General features: G+C 35.4%; 1 long non-coding RNA gene across 1 annotated transcript; it reads left to right on the top strand.

Moving 5' to 3' along the window:
- Positions 1-2,871: 2,871 nt before the first annotated feature.
- On the top strand, positions 2,872-5,492 carry LOC128559183 (uncharacterized). Its single transcript, XR_008372250.1, has 2 exons — positions 2,872-3,115; positions 4,612-5,492. It is a non-coding gene; the product is annotated as an uncharacterized LOC128559183 (long non-coding RNA).
- The last annotated feature ends 6,708 nt before the right edge of the window (positions 5,493-12,200 follow it).

Genomic DNA, 12,200 nt, shown 5'->3' on the forward strand with positions numbered 1-12,200 from the left:
GAATTTAAAGTATCTTTACAAATCCTCGCGCGATATAGTGTAAACTTAATGAATTTGCGAGTCGAATGTTAAAATATTATCCAAAGGTACCTACATTCAATCAAACAAGAAGCTGCGTTTAAGTGGCAGGGGCCAGTTTCGCATTTGGCCCCGGGTACGTTTTTAAATAAAATAGACATATGCACTTTACAGGCATATATATTCAACTGGTTATTTATGATGTGTATAGAACTAAGGATTCCTGCGTACGAGTGATTATTGTGTAAAATAAATATGTGCATGTATCGATTTTCCTAGCTCCATGTAGACGGCCGGGTCTAAAACTTTACCTGAGGTAACGGAAGTCAGACGAATTGGAAACAGTCATCCATCCATCCAGCTTCAGCTCAAAGTTGCGGAAAAAGTAAACGGTCATGAGACACTTTTCTTCCCACTATTATTTTCGTCAGGCCACATGCTTTAAAAATATGCATGTGTTTTAGGTCAGTCATTTGCAGATAATACTGTACAGGTCACGCAAGGTGTGCATTTTGGGCCATTTTTGTGTAAAAATTTTGTGTCCTGAAACCTGCATTTTACTCGTTTTTATCACAGAAGCAACAGAATCGGCAGACTGAAAATGTCATATAATGAAGTGCTATGTGTATGCAAGACATTCGCTCAATAATTGCCTTGAATTTGTCGAAATTGGATTTTTATGATTTTTTTTCGCACTGGTATCAGCGCAGAGTTGTGGAGTTCAAATTTACCGTCCCTTGCCCCCATAAGTGATTCGGCCAAAATTAAATATCGGAAAATCTCTTGATTTTGCGCAGTTTTAGGTAGTTTAGAACCTCTAGATTGAGATTTTAAACTTTCTGGGGACTTAAAACGCTAAATGACGGCACAGCGGCTCAAAAATGTTACGGTGAGGACACATCAAGGTTTGAAAGTCAATATCTGCACAGACGATTTTTCAAAATTCTACCACTATTATCAGTGTAAAAACACCGTTTTCATTATTCTTAACCCACGTAGCGCATATTTAGCCAATCAGCTCTGCATTCCATCAATCAGGGGGATGCTTGGAGGGTGGGGACCCCATAAAATAGGCAAATAGGGGGTGGGGGCATTTTATTTTCGCAAAATGATGCGAATATGTCTTTATTTCATTTTTACTGATAGAATACGTTGAATTACGCCAGAAAATGATAAAAACGGACGTATTTTACGTCAATGACAAATTGTAAATTTTGGCTCATTTTGCGCGAGATGGGTAGGCTAGTTTAGACGCTCACTTACAGATATCTTTTCATGCTACTAAAATATTTTTATTAATGAAGTGCTATGTGTATGCAAGACATTCGCTCAATAATTGCCTTGAATTTGTCGAAATTGGATTTTTTTTATGATTTTTTTCGCACTGGATTCAGCGCAGAGTTGTGGAGTTTTCAAATTTACTGTCCCTTGCCCCCATAATAAAAAGCAAAACATGCCCCGGGGTTATGATAAAAGGTGTTGAGGTATTTAGATTAAGGTGAAGATCATAATATGAAGGTCAGTGACATCTATATATAGATTACTTTGTATGTCTGCCACACGGTTTGTTGCGTGTAACTATGAACTAGATTTCGGCTGCTCTTTCTGATCTCTCTGTTGACCCTTTAGCCACGTAAAAGAAAAAAATAACCACATTAAAGCTTACGGAATGAATGACATCAAAGAAAAAGTACGGTTACAGCTTGTCCCTCTAGCCATATAAGTATGGAATGTAAGCACAGAGGAACAAACGAAGAGTTGAAGGAAAATGAAAAGGAAAATTTAGGCAGAACTTTGCGAAATAAGTAAAAGGTTATAGGACAGTTATTTACAACATATGATTTCGTTTAACTATTAACTTGTGATCTTTTTAAATAGAAGACAGACCAACAGATAGACAGACAAACAGTTTTTATTTACATTCAGGTTCTACAGTATGTATACATGAGAACAATATGATTTATTTTTGTTGGATTTAACGTCGCACCGACACATGATAGGTCATATGGGGACTTTGCAGCTTTAATGGTGAAGGAAGACCCCAGGTGCCCCTCCGTGCATTATTTCATCACGAGCGGGCATCTAGGTAAAACCATCGACCTTCCGTAAGCCAGCTGGAAGTACTTCACATGAAGAATTCAACGCCCCGAGTGAGGCTTGAACTCACATCGATAAGGGGCAACTGATTTGAAGTCAACGACCTTAATCACTCGGCCACGGAGGCCCCATGATTTATTGTATTACCAAATGTGGGTGTATATATATACCTAGCAATTATATTAAAACAAACATTTACATGTTTACTTTTTTCTTGTAAATGGGGACCGTGGCATTAGCGTGTTTGCTCCGCGCGCACGATTAATAGGCTGGACACCACTAAATCCGGCTGTTCTTTATTTTATATAAAAGTCACTCACTTAAATCGGGTTTTCGACATTTTCTAGCATATCAGATTTTCAGACTTACATTTCCATAAAGAACTATATCGCTACTTAGAAAAACAAAAAGAAAAGGGGGTGTTAACTTTTATATAAGAAAACTACAGTTCGCTAAATACAATCCGCTAAATTTACTCCTTTTCGCTTCTTTCAATTTCTCTTTCCAAAACATTAGATTCTTACGCCGCCAGTTTTACATAGAATTCGGTAGGACTATGCCGATGTCGATAGAAAGCAAAGGTATACATACTGGAACGTGGCAGGGTAAAAGTAAACACGTTGCAGTTGAGAAAAGGCACTAGGAAAGATTTTTTTCGCATGTGGGACATGGAGCAAGTTACGTGACAGGTTTTCGATACTGTACAGATTTTTTTTATTCGTAGATGTGTGTACACTAATACTTTATTTAAATGATAAAATATTATATTTATGTAGATTCTATATATATTTTATCACTTTTTTAAAAAAAAAAATAAGAAAAAAAAACTTTGGTCACGTGACAAGTTTCGACCATCTTCGTAACACACCGTAAGTTTCGACCATCTTCAGCTTTCGCTTTCGGATGGCTGTGACCTAGTTCACACGATCCTTTTGTCCACGATTGGAGACGCGCAAATTTCATACTGATTTTAAAACATTTTTTCGGAATGACATAACGTGTAAGATGTTTTAATATCATATTTTATCTTTAAGAAAGATAGAAACGTTGCTCTTATAATACATTAACTCATCGATTACGTTTAATTCATAAGGTTGTCTTCATCCAGGCTTTACACTAGCGGATTCAGAAGGGGGGCGCACCCGGCTCGCGCCCCTCTAAAATCGCCGGAGCATACGTAATTTGTCTTTTGTTTGGGTACAATTACTGCAAAATATACATTTTTCTCGCTCGCTACGCTCACGTACATTATTTATCTTTTGTTCTAACTGAAAATAAAAAAAAAATGCATTTTTTTTTCACGCTCGCTTTGCTCGCATAAATCATTTATCTTTTGTTCTGGGTGAAAAATATGCATTTTTCTTGCTCGCCAACTCGAATACGTAATTTGTCTTCTGTTCTGTGTTAGAAATATAAAATATGAGCCGCGCCATGAGAAAACCAACATAGTGCATTTCCGACCATCATTGATCCAGACTAGCCTGTGCATCTGCAGTCTGGTCAGGATCCATGCTGTTCGCTAACAGTTTCTTTATTTCAATAGGCTTTGAAAGCGAACAGCTTGGATCCTTACCAGACTGTACGGATGCGCAGGCTGGTCTTGATCCATGCAGGTCGCAAACACACTAGGTTGGTTTTCTCATGGTGCGGCTCATATGTATTTTTTTCTCTGTTGCATAGGTAATTTGTCTTTTGTTCTGGGTGAAAAAATGCATTGTTTTCTCGCTCGCTCTGGTTGCACATTTAAAACCGAAATAGTCCTAGGAAAACCCTCCCCATAAAAATCTTCAGAAATCTGGCTAAGAAATTCCGAGATACTTACGAATGAATTAGTGTGAAAATTCATAAAACATTACTTTAATTAATATGTTATTTGTATTGATTTTATCACAAACCTGTGATTTGTGAATACCAGATAAAGTACCTAAGAACACACAGAATGCACCAGATGGGGCAATTGTTTTCAAAATTTTCAGGGGGATAATGACCCCAGACCCCCCTAGTTGCTCTACACTACAAATAATTTACGTCCCCTCTAACACCAAATCCTGTATATCCAACCCTGCTTTATTCCACGTTTTCCTGATTAATCACCTTTTAAACATTACTTCCGGTTTATCAAACGTGTAGAGCTACCTGCTTGTAAAATGAGAACGTCTTTATCATGTTTCAGATGTATTTAAAGAATGAACTTTTACAAATTAACATTGTATTCGTTTGCATACAAATACCATATTTAATATTAATCCTACTTGTTGATAAATACTATTGGAACTCAAAAAGGTACGTGTCTGTGTCATAAAATCACCTGATGAATAATAATTGTATTCCACAAAATAATCATATATATGTATGTGCGTTGCACGTGTGTGCGACAGTGCGTGTGCGCACAAAAATGTGTGTGTTTGTGAGTTTGTGTGTTTTAATAGAGATGTTTTGCTAGATGATTTCATTAGTATTTGTATACGTGTTCGAATTAAATAATTTATATTTCAGGTCGAAGAGAAATATACGTCTCCTTGCGGTAAACCAGAATACAGCACGGCATTTTGCTTCATATACGTGTTATTCAAAAAACAACAACAGTTTAAAGCCAAAGGAACCCAATCTAACAAATGTCAGTCGTTGGACATTCTAAATCATGATCTGATATATCGTTTGGAAATTCTCCCCTTTGCTGATGAAATACCTTCTATCATTTAATGGATATTTAAGTAGAACAGAACGGAACAGAACAGAACAGAACAGAACGGACCAAAACAGAACTCTCAGTCAGCATTTACATCTCTGTAAACGGCATCGATATTGCCATTTAATTTATCATATACGATTTATAACTGGTATTCTGCGGATTCTGAACTTAATGCTCCGTAATTGATACATTGACATTTTCTTGACAAAATATTGATAAATCAGTTGATAGACCGATATCGAAGTTGAATTTTGCTGTTATCCCAATTCAGAAAGCAGCTTAATACAATAAGTACAATGATTATCAAGATTTATAAAAAAAAATTCACCTAGAGTTATTTTGACATAGGAAATTCTACACGTCTGACAAACCGGAAGTAAAGGCATGACGTCATTTAACCGGAAATATAACACAAAACCTGCGCTCGGCATATGGATTCCCCTTTTCGTTTGCCTAATTTTCTTAAAATATCTATGGGTTTGAAAACTTAAGATTTTCTCAATTTGAGCAAAAAACAACAATAACAACAACGACAAAACCACCATAATGTAAATTCTGTATGTTTTGTGCAAATATATCAAGAGGATACATGTATACAAATGTGTATATGATATTTTAAATTAATTGTTAAGAATATTATTTACATTTGTGATATAATAGATGAATCTAATATAATGAAGTTATACATATCTGTGTTTTATTTGATAATTGCAACTTTTTGGTACCTCGGACAGTGTCTTGGATACCTTAACATCATTAAGCTCGTTTCGTGCAAGTAACTGACATAACAGGAACATTTTGAGGATGAATTCTTTTCAGAATTATTCTGGAGACATACGCTTCATCATGAATTAGAGTTTTGAAGTGTTTTTTAATACTTCATGACAGGTCCATTCCACCACATTTTAGACTCGTACCATCACCGTCCAGTTGCGTCAATTAAGTGTCGTGAACATTGCATGCCCCTAATTTGATAGCGAGATCGGCGGCCATAAATCTATCTTATTATTGCCTTCCTGTCGGACATGCTTAAACAAATGGAAAAAAGAAAAAAAAAACATAATGTATTAACTACGGAGGGTTATGGTATTTTCTTTATTACGCAGATAATACACAGGAAGCGTGAGAGCATTAGGTGCACGCAGCAGTTCGATGACTCGATAGTGATATCGTGTACACCTGACTGGACTAAACTTGAAAACGTTTCTATAACATGAATATGAATTATTAAAAACACATGCACGTTTGTTATTTATTATGAAATGACTGACAAGAAAGGCGCGTTCAGTTTTTTCCACGAAAATGCTTGTATGAAACTACAGTTTGTTTTCAGACCCTGTGTTTTGTTCACAGGAGATAACTCCTGAGTTTATTCTGCGGACAGCGGCAACATGAAGATACATGACTTCTTCACTGCGTATTACTCACTACCCCTTTTTCTTTTCGTTTTTCTTGTAGCAAATGCTTTGATCGATGTTTTGTTGAAAATAAGTCTTCCTAGAAACTGTATCAAATTGGATCTGAAGTCGCCATATGACCTATCATGTGTCGGTGCAAGGTTAAATCCAAAAAAAAAATTGGATCTGAAGTAGCAGAAATCTATATGAAACAAAGAGCAATTTCATTTATTGGTATTTTCCTTGCAAAGAATCTTGACTATTTATAACAATTTGATTTCATCACATTTTGTTATATTTCAATTTCAGCGGTTGCATATTTTTGATAAAATCAGATTACAGTTTTTTTATAAGTTTGGTGTATAAAAGGCCACTTTCAGTGTTTTGAGATTTTTAATTATTTGACTTTTGGAGGTTATTGTTGTAAACAAGTTTTAACAACAGTATAATGTTACAATACCAATACAACCCCCTCCAATATTCACGGCTTTTATCCCAAGGACGACCGACATATTTTATAGAGCCGGGACGATTTCAAAATTTTGAAATCGGTTAATCATTTGTATGAAATCGAATCGAACCGGTTAATCGGCCACCATATTGAAAATGCTCTTTTCTTTCCTGATGACCGTATCAAGGTACTTCCAGCAGCTGACTTCATTAGGAACTTACGGACTTTATCGTTTGCAAGTTGTTTGATAATTAATAAATCATATTTTGGTGTATTTTAATTTAAATATATCACGACGGGCTAATCCAAGACTATTGATTCTGTTGATTGTTGTGTTGTTTTGGGTTTTTTTGCGGAAATATACTGCGAGTCAATGTGCTGGTCAAAGAAATATATAAAGGTAAAGAACGATCGTAATATTAATTGTTTAAGAGCGGTTAGCGGTTTTGCAAAATTGAAACCGGTTTCACCTAGTAATCGAATCGCATCCGATTAACCGAGTAATCGTCCCAGTCCTAATATTTTAAAACAATCTCGCCAGGTATACATACGTCTTTGACAACACAAGAAATAACGTCAGACGACCTTCAGCTTTTCGCGGAAGCAGTGAAAATCAAAGTACATAGGTTAAACTCGGAAAAGAAAGTCGCATTTGTCTCGCGCAGGGGCTACTACGCCGTCTAAATGTATCAGCGTGGACTTCTTTTTTATTTGCTAATATGGGGTCAATGTTCATTTTCTTCTAACGATTTGAAAATACCTGGGCTTTAGTAAGACATGTCAGCTTTTCATGTACGAAAAAATGTTTGCACTCGGAAATAACACAAACTTTATCAAATCATTCCAAAGATCTTTTCTGATATTGTCTAAAAGTGTTAACATATACATCTGATGTCAGATAGTTTATAATTTGAGCGCTGCATACCTACATATTTCAGAATATCCTAAAATAAATGAGCCGCACCATGAAAAAACCAACACAGTGCTTTTCGACCAGCATGGAGCATTCGCGCAGTCTGGTCAGGATCCATGCTGTTCACTAATGGTTTCTCTCATTGCTTTAAAAAGCGAAACAACGTGGATCCTGGCCAGACTGCGCGGATGTGCAGGCTGGTCCGGATCTATGCTGCTCGCAAAGCCACTATGTTGATTTTCTCATGGCACGGCTCATATATCACGTGGGCGGAGCTGATCTTTTTAAATAAAAAAAATAAACATTTCACGCTTTATCTAGTATTTACAATCAGTAAGAATTAATATACATGCACTTGGAACTTATATTAAGGGAAATTTCCTGTTGATTCTATGGAAGCGTTAAATGGCCTTCAGACGCTTATACGTTTTATAAGGCCCCTGGGATATACCAAAGTAATGATATTTTCATACGCGCAAGACGATAGATCGTTTTATGTTCTTAAAATGATATAGACTAGCACTAGAACTGATGATAGATATATTTCTACATTCCCCTTTTTTTCGAATTTAATTCCATAGAGACCAAAGCCAGTCTGTTTGAGAGATTTTTACAGAGGATATTGAACATAGGATATATTCGCTACATTGTCATAAAATGTAAAAGATATTTTAGTCTATGAGCTTGTCTAAAAAATACTGAATATTACATTCAGCGGACGGAATTTATAAATTGTTTGTATGATAAATAAAGGCCAAGGTTGCATAATGTAAAGCAGACGACCGCTTTGCACTTGGCTAGAATCCACTTTTCCATACTCAAAAGTCAAGTCATAACATATACATAATACACATTGAAGGAACCACATATACACTGCGAGGCTAGTACTACCTACGGTAGCACAGATGTGGCATAGATGTTTTTATTAACTGTTTATGTTTTTATTTGTTTCGTGCTCACATACCATCTAATACCTGCGCGTATTGATATAAAGATTGCATCAGCGCACGTATAAGTAATGTGTTCACAGGAAATAGCTGGTAAGTGCTTACACAATAGTTAGCCAAAACACCGGTACTTTCCAATATGGTGAGTGATACATTTTTACATGTGCGAGGATATAGAGCCGCGTCATGAGAAAACCAACTTAGTGGCTTTGCGAACAGCATGGATCCAGACCAGCCTGCGCATACTCGCAGTCTGGTCAGGATCCATGTTGTTCGCTTACGGTTTCTCTTATTGCTATAGGGTTTGAAACCGAACAGCATAGACCCTGGCACAGACTGTATAGATGCGCAAGCTGGTCTGGGTCCATACTGGTCGCAAGGTCACTATGTTGGTATTCTCATGGCGCGGCTCATTTATATTTTTATATTGATACGTGCGCAGGTTATTTCAATACAAGTATGTGCGCGTTTAAGATCTAATACGTCCGTCCGAATTTATTATGTGCTCACGTATATGTATGAAATCTTTATTTCTCCCCGGGTAACATTCTGCCCTCGGGTTGACAATATCAATGTCAAACACGCTGCCATATGATATTTATATTATGTGACCTCTGTGCCACCGTAACAAACACTATATTCCCCTATATTTAAGATTAGTACTGTTATTTTAGGAAACGAAAAACGGCATAACACCTCTAAATTTTATCACCTCCATTTTCGGATTGATGAATATTCATTTCAAAAAAGTATTCACTAACAGAGCAGACAGCCTAATCCGCACCCGCTTCTTATATGGGAGGTCGTGGGTTCAATCTCCGACCGCTTATTTATGAAACTTCATACTAAGAAAGTATTTTAAACGGTCTAGTAAAACTTGGCATTTATTCTACAATTAATGAAAAAGCAGTTATCGAATGGTACGTTAAGGAGGTAGGTTACCTTATTACCAGGGTAAATTCAAATTAGTTGAACCGTAGCAAATTTTTGTATTTCGTGTAATATGAAGTTTTAACTGTTACAATCTCAATTTCGTTTGTCCCTGTCCCTACAAGTTCAGTTTTTATCCAGGTTTGAAGAACATGACCGTCCAGATGTTTTTCATATTGAAAGAAGAAGGAAAATACGGATATTAAACACTTTTCAGTGTATTTTAGTTTCATTGATATTCATAGAAGTCTGCATAATTGATAATTTCTAGTATGCGCGTTACCTTTCTAATATAAGCTTAAAATGTATATGTCGCGGGGCTCATGTTTCCACGGTAACACATTTTCTCTCATTTTTAAACAACTATGTATGAAAAAGAGGGATTTCGACGGCTTCAGCGGCCATTCTGTTAATGACCAACATGGAATATTTGGGTAATATTATTAGTAAAATACCAAGCACTTTACATGGTATCCTATTTTTCTTAAAGTTTAAAGTAACCATGGCAACAGAGATGTTTAATATAGTTCATATATTGCTTTTTTGTCGTAATTCCTTACAAAAAACATTGAATAAGATTATCTTTCTAGTTGTTGTAGCTTTAAAAAATACTATTTCTAACGTAAGTTATATTTTCGTGTTATTTGCATTTATTCAAACAAATCTCACAGCTTAGAATACTTACAGCAGTACCCTTCGTCTGGCATTTTTCATGGAAAAATCGTTCGGCATGCTGCTATTATTCTCATGAATGTTGTTGAAATGAAAATAAAATACCGAAGCTGTGTTCCTTAAATAGACCAGTGTCAACGCTTTTGAATTTTACATTTAGATACATAGGTCACGGGCTTCGTTTCCATGGTAACATCAATTCAATTCAAGACACCACAATTTTCTACTGAAATTTGGACAATTTTAGATCTTAGTTTTAGTATGTAAGTAACAAAATATCAACAGAAACTGAAAAATAGGTATTACAAATCAAACTGCTAGTTTTTTATTTGAAAATGGCCGTAACAAGTAACCTTTCACCCAACTATATTCCAAATAACATTGGTTACTATCATCCATTTCCTTACATTCCGCATAACATTTCAATATAACTACATAAAAGAAGCAAAATATTGATTATTATTCAGAGCAAAAGACTCATAAAAATATTTCAGCAAATAATAGTTATTTGAAAATAGTTAAAATAAAGAAAATGTACAGAATTACGTACTTTCAAGATAAAAGCTATTAATTTTGCGCGGTAACTGACACGTAACGTCATGACGTCAATGACGTCACTTTAAGGCAAAATTGTTTTGAAGCGTTTCTGCGGCAATTTACTAATTATTTCTGCATTATTATACCATAAAGCATCAGATCGAAGACAAGTTCATGATTTCTTTTCAGAAGAATGAATATACAAACACATTTAGTTTGTCGTAAACGTCGTCGTAAATCGTCATGTTAGCTTCCGGTTGGACATGCGCACATACAAATATGAAGGTAACCTACCTCCTTAAATACATACAGATTGTAGGCTTTCTGCGGCATTAGTACAAAACACATTTTATAACATGTAACGGACATACAGTAAATGAAAGAAAATAGCCTGGATAAATGGTTCGGAATATTTAAACTCGATACTAAAATACAAAATATGGTACGAAAGTCTAGTGTTTTTAATCATGAAAGTAGTATGATCGTTCGTAACTGACAGAATAATGCCTTTAGGATTTTGACCTCAAATACCACTGAGCTGCCGAGCGTACCGATCGCGTCAAAGCAGATAATAATTCTTACATAAACAAACTATTAACTTTTAGTAGTTGCGTTGCTCATATGTGTCTTTCATGCCTTTTTAACATTTGAGGAACCAAACATTTTTTTTCTTTGAAAATGCCGCTTAAACACTATCAACTTGAAAATAACGCCGAAATGCAGTTGATTCATGGGTAAAACATATGAAACTGATACTTTCAATTTCACTTTACATCAAACTCGTAGCTATTAAAATTTCTTATACCCCCACCCACCCAGTATGTATCTTTTTTATGTACGGTTGCTTAAGAAAAGATAAGTGCGTTATCCTGTTTACTTCAAGTAAGCTGCAATTCAACATTCTCTTAAAATGTTTATTTTAGTAACTGCATTCTGACTTGATTTTATTTTTTTAATCCTAGTATTAACAGTTATGATCTCTTAAGTTTTTAACAGTTAAAGTTTTAAGTTACAGTATTAATTTTTCAAATTCTTATCAAAACGGGTGGGGCATTTCTCAGGTCTTATCATTATATCGTCCTTTCTGTTGATTTAATTTCTATAATGGTTCTTGACTGGTCAAATTACGGAGGAGAATTTTTCCAGAAGGTGCGGTATGTTTAGGTTGTTGGAGGATGGTCATTATGTTTTGAATTCGAGTTTATTTTGTTAATAATGTCATTAATATTGAAAATTATTGATTTCTTCGCGTCGTATTTTTTAACAATTATATGAAGAATACTAGTGCATTTGATGGAGATATATTAGGCATTTCAAATAAGAAAGGAAGTACTTCATAATGATTTAAGTCTTTGACACTAGCATTATGACAGAGGCAGATCGGGTTAGATTTGGATATGTTCTTCTTTGTGAACCTCAATTTAAAAGGAGATTTTTCATCTAATCTCCTGCATTTTTTTTTTATTTTTTGATTAAAAACGTCCCGCGGTGCATATTTGTCAGGTCAAATATATCGTATATGCTTCAGTAAGTTTTATGACCCCGT

The sequence above is a fragment of the Mercenaria mercenaria genome, chromosome 8 (assembly GCF_021730395.1).
Source record: "Mercenaria mercenaria strain notata chromosome 8, MADL_Memer_1, whole genome shotgun sequence".
In the NCBI taxonomy this organism is placed as follows: Eukaryota; Metazoa; Mollusca; class Bivalvia; order Venerida; family Veneridae; genus Mercenaria; species Mercenaria mercenaria.